Genomic DNA, 11,042 nt, shown 5'->3' with positions numbered 1-11,042 from the left:
ATCAGCTCATGAGATATAAACATTAAAAATACCTGTTTTGTGTAGTTATAAAAATAAAATAAAAAAGCAGAAATCCTTCATTGTAGCCACAGTCTTAAGTTGTGAGCAAAAAAAGATTTATTGATAATTAACCTGAAGAAATTATAATTGCATAGTTTATACATACTACTCACTGAGCACTTTATTAGGAACACCCGTACACCTACTTATTCATGTGATTATCTAAGCAGCTAATTGTGTGGCAGCAGTGCTCTGCATAAAGTCATACAGATACGGGTCAGGAGCTTCAGTTAATGTTCACATCAACCATCAGAATTGGGGAAAATGTGATATCGGTGATTTTGACCGTGGCATGATTGTTGGTGCCAGACAGGCTGGTTTGAGCATTTCTGTAACTGCTGATCTCCTGGGATTTTCATGCACAACAGTCTCTAGAATTTTCTCTGAATGGTGACAAAAACAAAAAAACATCCAGTGAGCGGCAGTACTGCGGATGGAAATGCCTTGTTGATGAGAGAGGTCAACGGAGAATGGCCAGACTGGTTCGAGCTGACAGAAAGGCTATGGTAACTCAGATAACCACTCTGTACAATTGTAGTGAGCAGAATAGCATCTCAGAATGCACAACTTGTCATACTTTGAGGCAAATGGGCAACATTAGTAGATCACGTCGGGTTCCACTTTTGTCAGCCAAGAACAGAAAACTGAGGCTGCAGTGGGCACAGGCTCAACAAAACTGGACAGTTCATGACTGGAAAAACATAGCCTGGTCTGGTAAATCTTAATTTCTGCTGAGGTACACCGATAGTAGGGTCAGAATTTTGCACCAACAGTATGAATCCGTGGACACAACCTGCCTTGTGTAAACGGTCCAGGCTGGTGGTGGTGGTGTAATGGTGTGGAGAATGTTTTCTTGGCACACTTTGGGCCCATTAATACCAATCAATCATTGCTTGAACAGCCTATTTGAGTGTTTTTGCTGACCATGTGCATCCCTTCAAGGCCACAATTTAGCCATATTCTAATGGCTATTTCCAGCATGATAATGCACCATGTCACAAAGCATAAGTCGTCTCAAACTGGCTTCATGAACATGACAAAGAATTCACTGTTCTTTAGTGGCCATCCCAGTCACCGGATCTAAATGCAATAGAAAACCTTTGGGATGTGGTAGAACAGGAGATTCGCTGCATGAATGTGCAGCTGACAAATCTGCAGAAATTGCATGATGCAATCATGTCAATATGGAACAGAAACTTAAAGGAATGTTTCCAACATCTTGTGGAATCCATGCCACGAATAATTGAGGCTGTTTTGAGAGCAAAGAGAGGCCCTACCCAGTATTCGTATAGTGTTCCTAATAAAGCGCTCAGTGAGTGTATATAAAACCAGACAGTTTACCCTATCTATAAAGTGCAGTATGTAGGTTGTTAGTTCTCCATTACAAACAGCCCGATGGCAGTATGAGGAAATATATCACTAACATCCGACAGGGGAGTGTTACAGATAAAGTGAAACTATGTCAGATCGACACAGATAGTACATTTTGTATGCTTTCCACACAAGTGCTTTTATGAAAATGACTTGGTTTTTCAATAGAGTGAGACATGCAGTCTCAAAGGCTGTATCTCATTTGGAAGGATGCGTCCTCCGGAGGTCGCATTTGTCGGCCACATACACTATATTGCCAAAAGTATTCGCTCATCTGCCTTTAGACGCATATGAACTTAAGTGACATCCCATTCTTAATCCATAGGGTTTAATATGATGTCGGCCCACCCTTTGCAGCTATAACAGCTTCAACTCTTCTGGGAAGGCTTTCCACAAGGTTTAGGAGTGTGTTTATGGGAATTTTTGACCATTCTTCCAGAAGCACATTTGTGAGGTCAGACACTGATGTTGGACGAGAAGGCCTGGCTCGCAGTCTTCGCTCTAATTCATCCCAAAGGTGCTCTATCGGGTTGAGGTCAAGACTCTGTGCAGGCCAGTCAAGTTCTTCCACACCAAACTCGCTCATCCATGTCTTTATGGACCTTGCTTTGTGCACTGGTGCGCAGTCATGTTGGAACAGGAAGGGGCCATCCCCAAACTGTTCCCACAAAGTTGGGAGCATGGAATTGTCCAAAATCTCTTGGTATGCTGAAGCATTCAGATTTCCTTTCACTGGAACTAAGGGGCCAAGCCCAGCTCCTGAAAAACAACCCCACACCATAATCCCCCCCTCCACCAAACTTCACAGTTGGCACAATGCAGTCAGACAAGTACCGTTCTCCTGGCAACCGCCAAACCCAGACTCATCCATCAGATTGCCAGATGGAGAAGCATGATTCGTCACTCCAGAGAATGCGTCTCCACTGCTCTAGAGTCCAGTGGCGGCGTGCTTTACACCACTGCATCCGACGCTTTGCATTGCACTTGGTGATGTATGGCTTGGATGCAGCTGCTCGGCCATGGAAACTCATTCCATGAAGCTCTCTACGCACTGTTCTTGAGCTAATCTGAAGGCCACATGAACTTTGGAGGTCTGTAGTGATTGACTCTGCAGAAAGTTGGCGACCTCTGCACACTATGCGCCTCAGCATCTGCTGACCCTGCTCTGTCATTTTACGTGGCCTACCACTTCGTGGCTGAGTTGCTGTCATTCCCAATCGCTTCCACTTTGTTATAATACCACTGACAGTTGACTGTGGAATATTTAGTAGTGAGGAAATTTCACGACTGGACTTGTTGCACAGGTGGCATCCTATCACAGTACAATGCTGGAATTCACTGAGCTCCTGAGAGCGGCCCATTTTTTCACAAATGTTTGTAGAAGCAGTCTGCATGCCTAGGTGCTTCATTTTATACACCTGTGGCCATGGAAGTGATTGGAACACCTGAATTCAATTATTTAGATGGGTGAGCGAATACTTTTGGCAATATAGTGTACGTCATCGAGGCTGTCTCGTTTCAGAAAAGCGAGTAGGGCACTTCAAATGCGACCTTCTCTCACGGGAATTCGGAGGATGCATGGGCACTCACAACACACAGTTCTTTGCTTCAACGGAAATGTCTAAAAAATGACGCCAATTTGCCCGTAAATATGATGTTCAAACGCAATTAATGTTAATTCCCAAGTTGAAGTACCTCAGTAGATGGGTGCAGAGTATATAATATGTATAATTATATTAATATATAATTAAAATAAAGTATTAGACTAAAAGTACACCTGTAAAATCTATTTTCTTTTCTCTTTACATCTTTATAACTCTCCTAAAATGTACCTCATACATTCCCTTTCAAAGGGACTTTGTTCTCTTGTCACTCAAAGCGCTAGCGCTTGTTAAAGAGTGACGTGCTGTCATAGCAACCATGTTACCTTCCGTTTCCGTTTGTCCTACGAAGGTTGTCTCGTTTAAACGAGATTTGTTTAAAGTAGGACACTCGGTATACTGCAGCCTACAAAGGACGCGTCCTACCTAGCATGCATCCTTCTAAACGAGACACAGTTTATGTATTACTTTATAATAACTTATTGTTAAATCATTGATTGCTTATCAGCATTAAAGCATGAGCTCTGCTGCTGTTAGGTTCAAGACGTTAATATGCTGACAAGATTGCCATACCAGTATTTCAAAGAAACCGGAAAGAATTTAACACAAGACAGTTGTTGATTGTTATGACTTTAGTAAATAATAATAATACAATAAATATAATAATAATAAAACAACACAAAACATGACACTTCTATAACACCACTATGAAACAATGTGGACTATTTAACATAATACATACATACATAAATGAACACAGAACAATAAATGATTAAAGGAACTATTCTTACAATTACTCAAATTTGTTCTGTTTGGCAGTAGATCCTTAGCTTCATTTGGTCAACAACATGCTCCAGAAATGTATGCATGTCCTGCATAAATGTAAAAACAAACAGCAATGGCTCTACAGCATCATGATCCACGAGCTCTGCACTGAAGAACCTGTCCAGGGCCTCAGCAACTTCTTCATCCTCCATACAAAGGATCCGAGGCATCTGAACTGAACCAATGAGGTCATCAGGGTGCCCAACACACCACTGACTGGCAGTCTTTAGGTCCATCATGACACAGACCTAAGAATAACACAATACAAAAGAGCATAAATAAAAAATAATCTAAACAAAAATGTAAACAAATGTAATATCTCAAATATTAAAAAGCACAAAAACAAATCAACTGTTACTTTGGCCTGATGTTGCTACCCCTCAAACAAAACCTGAACCACTGACTTCTCCAGTGCAGGCTGCAGGAACAAAATATTTGTTTCATCTGCCTGAAAAACAAATCTGAGTATTCAGTTTGAGCCTGTGTTACCTTTATTACTGCCTTTTTTAAGGTAACGTTTCTGAGTAGTTACTACACAGTAAATTTACCTGTGATGGTGATATTTGTATGTGATGGAAAGTCTCTTCCTGTTTGTGAAAAAATGCAGCATAAGCTTACCTAGTGTGTCTTGATAACATGCCGTTTTTGACCATCTGCTTAACAAGTATATCCTTTTACCTGAGAGATTTCTTCAAACCTCCTTTTTCTCAACCTAAATACAGGCTGGAGATCACCTCTTAGGAAGGCTTTGGACTCCTCAGTGTAGTGGGCAAACATTTTTCCATGGTTGGAAAACAGTGATAGAATATACAACTGTTACATAATACATTTTTATCTAATTAAAGCTAAGTATTTAAAGGCAAAAAACAAACAATTTTGTACCTATCCAGTCCAAAGTTCTCCATCAACATCACACACCACCATTTCCTCAGATTTGCCATGTCCAACTGCTGAAAACATAACAGTTAATGCCCCTTGTAAATTACATCATCTCAAAGGTACTGCAAACATTACTAATACTCACTATTGTGTAGTCAAACGGGGCATCCGGCACCAAATGCAGACTATAAATGAAAAACAAGTCAATATAAGGCAAAAACAGAGTATTAATAAACCCAAAAATATACTGTACATCTTACCATCAACATAAATATACCACAGTCATTTCCATACAGTTGTCCTGGTAAACCCTTAAATATAATGAATGAAAGGTATGAGTGAATATTCACATAAGAATGACAAACATTTTATATATATAATGGTTTCAAATTTCATATTTTTTTTTATCTGTAAATCAAGGCCTGTCTTTTTGGTCCATTTTCCAGGCATTATCCTATATGCAATATCCCTGTCAAGTATGCAGAGGACAAATAAATCAATAACAATTGCTGTGTTAAAATGTAAGGCTGTACAAGTTTACAGTATGTATGCGCAAGGTTATTAAATAGATAATACATTTTAATCCACTGAGTTTTTCTTATATATATATATATATATATATATATATATAAACTCAGCAAAAAAGAAATGTCCCTTTTTCAGGACACTGTATTTTAAAGACAATTTTGTAAAACTCCAAATAACTTTACAGATCTTTATTGTAAAGTGTTTAAACAATGTTTTCCATGCTTGTTCAATGAACCATAAACAATTAATGATCATGCACCTGTGGAACGGTCGTTAAGACACTAACAGCTTACAGACGGTAGGCAATTAAGGTCACAGTTATAAAAACTTAGGACACTAAAGAGACCTTTCTACTGACTCTGAAATACACCAAAAGAAAGATGCCCAGGGTCCCTGCTCATCTGCCTGAACGTGCCTTAGGCATGCTGCATGGAGGCATGAGGACTGCAGATGTGGCCAGGGCAATAAATTGCAATGTCTGTACTGTGAGACGCCTAAGACAGCACTACAGGGAGACAGGAAGGACAGCTGGTCATCCTCGCAGTGGCAGACCACGTGTAACAACACCTGCACAGGATCGGTACATCCGAATATCACACCTGCGGGACAGGTACAGGATGGCAACAACAACTGCCCGAGTTACACCAGGAACGCACAATTCCTCCATCAGTGCTCAGACTGTCCGCAATAGGCTGAGAGAGGCTGGACTGAGGGCTTGTAGGCCTGTTGTAAGGCAGGTCCTTACCAGATATCACCGGCAACAACGTCGCCTATGAGCACAAACCCACCTTCACTGGACCAGACAGGACTGGCAAAAAGTGCTCTTCACTGATGATTCGTGGTTTTGTCTCACCAGGGGTGATGGTCAGACTTGCGTTTATCGTCAAAGGAATGAGCATTACACCGAGGCCTGTACTCTGGAGCGATATGGAGGTGGAGGGTCCGTCATGGTCTGGGGCGGTGTGTCACAGCATCATCGGACTGAGCTTGTTATCTCAACACTGCGCGTTATATAGTATATTTTTCTATACCATAGTGTATTTTTATATATCAAACATAGAAAAGTACTTGTATAGAATATCCTGGACTTTGTGTGACCCAGGAGGGAGAACATGAGGCCCAAAGTGCTTATGCTGCAAGAAACACACAGTGCACTCAGCTATAGCAAAAACAATGGTACAATGCACTCCTAGACATTGGGAAACACAGCTAATAGTTAAAGATTAACACAGCCAATGGTCAAGGTGATTGTATTATGCGCAGACTGTTATTTTATTTACTCAATGTATACTTTTATAATAAATTAATTTAAAAGGTTTTTTTTTTTTTTAATGGACTAAAAGCCAGGTTTTCACCATTAAAAAGAAGTCAGAGGCTCTGTGAAATAATGGTGGCGGATGGTATCTACAGACTACAAAAATAATAAGATGGGCATATGCATGAGGTAATGTGAGATAACAAACTGTAAAAAGGATGAGGGTTTGGACCAAGAGAGTCAGGTCTCAGCTGACATCTCGGGTTTGTTGCTTTGCTCAATAAACTCTAACCTTTGACACCTGGAACTACTGACTTTGAGAGTTTTCTTACAGAGAGGGAAGAAAAGTCTTCAATACTCCACAACAGTTACAGGGAAGACATTCCCCTCCCTCATGTGGTTCCCTTCCTGCAGGCTCATCATGTCAAGACCCTCCAGCATGACAATGCCACCAGCCATACTGCTCGTTCTGTGCATGATTTCCTGCAAGACAGGAAAGTCAGTGTTCTGCCATGGCCAGCGAAGAGCCCGGATCTCAATCCCATTGAAAACATTTGGGACCTGTTGGACCAGAGGGTGAGAGTTGTGCCATTTCCCCACTGAAATGTCCAGGAACTTGCAAGTGCCTTGGTGGAAGAGTAGGGTAACATCTCACAGCAAGAACTGCCAAATCTGGTTCAGTCCATGAGGAGGAGATGCACTGCAGTATTTAATGCAGCTGGTGGCCACACCAGATACTGACTGTTACTTTTGATTTTGACCCCCCCCCCCTTTTTATGCTCATACAAATATTTACATGTTAAGTTTGCTGAAAATAAAAGCAGTTGAAAGTGAGAGGATGTTTCTTTTTTTTACTGAGTTACTTCATCAATGTTGTTACACCTGTGCTCCAACAACCCTAATGTTTTATCTCAAGGGCATACATCAGCTGAATCTGTAACTGCTGGTGTACATAGACAAGGTGTTTACATACATTGTCTACACTGAATTTTCTAGGGACTCTAAAAGCCTAAAGCTTTGTGCATTATATTTTATACATTATATTTATTATAATTTAAGAACTTCACAGTGTAATAAGTAATGATTTTATACATTTTTATCATGGAGGCAAAGAACCAGAACAAGTGATCCACTGGAATACAGGGAAAAAAAAACAGGTGAATTTTCCTCATCGGTTCCACTTTTTTTCTAAAGCAGAAGTTCTTTGTATACAAAATTAATAATAAAATATAGTTTAAATGCTAAAACAGCTGGAACAGCTTATTTTCCTAAATAGAAATTCCTAATGACACTGCTTTTGTCTTGTTTATTCCTCGTCACAGTCAAATACTTTCCCTTTCAGACAAAGGCCTAAACAATTTAAAACAAAATGTGTGAAGATCTTATGAATTTTACATGGACCTAAAAATAAAACGTCAAATAAAAAATAAATATATACATTTACCACACAAATTATGGCACTACACCAACATCCTTTTCCTTACTGGTAACACTGGCCCTTTCACTTTGCTAGTTTTTAATATATGTTTTCAATGACAAACAAATGTGTTCATAATGAAAAAGTTAGAGTGATTGTTAATTGTCTGTAATTGGCATGATTGGCCAAGTCCTCCCTAAAACACACAAAACAAGAAGTTCAAAATAATAAAAGAACAAATATTATACCATAGACACTTGGTTTATTGGTATTTAATTGTTTGTAGATTACATTTAATAGATTACACTTTCATGAAAACATTTGCAGTTGGTTTCTACAAAGTGTCATTAAGTTCCCACTGCCCCCATTTTCTGAGCTCAGGCCTGAATTCGACATACTCAATATGAATGGCTGTAGTTCATGTCCTTTTTGTATTACAGTCATAATCGTGGTCTGTTTTGACAGAAGACACTTGTAAGTTTGTTGCCCAGTTGTCAGAATTGATTAAAGTCATAAAGAAAAATAGTTCTAAAAGCTCGAATTTATAGGAACTGACATGAAAATTATTTTCATAATATATTTTTATGAAACTATAAATGACACTGGCCTTAAAAGGAACTAGAGACAATGGAGCCTAAGCCACAGGTCTAATAATGTTATATTTTCAAATCTGAGGATGATAACTTTAAAAAACAGGAGTTTTATGAAACATTATTTAAGACCATGCCATGGGTTTTTTGAGATTTACAAAAGGAAATTTACAAAAGGAATGAAATCTACTCAAATACACACAAAAAGGAAGTCTGTTTTTTTTTTTTATATATGCTGCTTCAATCATGTGTTTGTCTGCAGTCTGTAAGCCATTCACACCTGAGACACATTGATGCGTGTCTCTAATTATTATTCTTTTGTCTATATTCTCCCCATTGACTAATTCTCTTATATGTTTGCCATAGTAACACCTACAACGATCAGTCACAACATTAAAACCACCTGCCTAATATTGTGTAGGACCCCCTCGTGCCGCCAAAACAGCACCAACCCACATCTCAGAATAGCAATCTTCTATTCTTCTCAACAAAATTGTACAGAGTGATTATCTGAGTTACCGTAGACTTTGTCAGTTCAAACCAGTCTGGCCATTCTCTGTTGACCTCTCTCATCAACAAGGTGTTTCCGTCCACAGAACTGCCGCTCACTGGATGTTTTTTGTTTTTGGCACCATTCTGAGTAAATTCTAGAGACTGTTGTGTGAAAATCCCAGGAGATCAGCAGTTACAGAAATACTCAAACCAGCCCATCTGGCACCAACAATCATGCCATGGTCTAAATCACTGAGATCACATTTTTTCCCCATTCTGATTGTTGATGTGAACATTAACTGAAGCTTCTGACCAGTATCTGCATGATTTTATGCATAGCACTGCTGCCCCACGATTGGCTGATTAGATAATACCCTGGCTGTTTTCTGTTTTGTTTAATTTAATTGTTTTTGTCTGTAAATATAATTTCTTTCTGTCATGTTGTTATTGGTTATACAGCAGAACAAATAAAAAATGTAAATAAAAAAATTATGTTTACCACAGACCTTATTTTTCTTAAGAGTGAAAAAAAAAAAAGAAACCTCTGAGCCAAGGCAAATTCTCTTCGGGGTTTTTGGACTACAAATGGGTGGCGATTAATAATAATTCTTCTATTTTAACTCCTCACTGTGCATTTTTTAAATGCAATCGTTTTTAATGTCTCCACTAAGACAAATCGCCCTGAGATTTGAATAAGGCCAGATTCATTTCTGAGCCGTTAAGCGCCCCCTGGTGTCTCATAAGCATCTGTTATTAATTTGACACATTACGCTAAATAAACTGCTTTTGTGAGGAATCAGCTCATCACTTAATGAATTGACCGCCTGTCTGCCAATCTTCCGCAAATCAAATAAGATTTACACTAAAAAAAATAATTTTGGAATTAACTACTGCTGTGTCTGAAAACGCCCCCTATCCACTATATAGTGCACTATTTTGGGTATACAGTGCACTATTTTGGTTGTCGGCCATTTTGTAGTAGTGACCAAATTCATTCCCTACAACTCGTACCCTACATTTGTTCACTCATTCTTACCCACAATGCAACCTGATTTCGAGTGTACATTTGATGTATACTCAACAATGGTTAATTGCCCACAATCCACCATGGAGAAGATGTACGAGCTGGGAGTTTACTGCTTCCTTCACTCCTGCAATGTTTTATTTCATGCTGAATGTATTAAATTACTTTTTGACAAATCATTACTTGATTAAAATAACATAATAACATATGGAGAGGCAAAACATACAGATACATTTTAAAATGTACTCTTTATTTATATTTATACAGAATTTTGCCATTAAGATGAAGAATTCCTTATTTACTAAATAATTCACTGATGTGATATTATTTTAACTCAGGAGACTGCACACAGTGGAAATTATAATTCTGTGGATGATTTAAATATTGGGTTATAACATTTAGGTTATGATAATTTGGTCAGATGAGGGCCCTATGAGCCCAGAAGCGCTACCCAGCTTGTACTGGAATTTAAAGATATTAAAGTATAACAAATAAATACAATAATGTACATTTGATAAAATGTGTTTACTCTTTATATTAACATATATATTAGAAATGACACACAGAATGTTTAGAAGATTTATTGTATTGATATATTATATTAACATATTATTTAATTATTTAAGAATAACAAGTATGGCACAAGTATTTTAAAAATGCATATGTGACGTTTTTCTGCGACAGCCCCAGAGCTCCGACGCTCTGTATATACGTCAGCGTCCGAATTCACTCACTCATTTCGTTCATTCACTGCTGAGATATAGTGCACTCACTGCCATTCACTATATAGGAAATAGTGAATGAGTGAACAATTTCGGACACAGCATATGTGTGTAGTTTACTACGATATAATTGCAATTTTATAGGAGAAGACACGGACGATTGGTTTGCGACAGGTAGGTGTCAGTTTACGGCTCTCCCTATTCATTTGAATGGTATCCGCAAACGGTGATTTACTGTCGTAACATCGCTAGTTGACCGTTAAGCCCTCTTCCATGGT

The sequence above is a fragment of the Myxocyprinus asiaticus genome, chromosome 24 (genome assembly GCF_019703515.2).
Source record: "Myxocyprinus asiaticus isolate MX2 ecotype Aquarium Trade chromosome 24, UBuf_Myxa_2, whole genome shotgun sequence".
NCBI lineage: Eukaryota > Metazoa > Chordata > Actinopteri > Cypriniformes > Catostomidae > Myxocyprinus > Myxocyprinus asiaticus.
Note: the sequence above shows the minus strand (reverse complement) of the source record.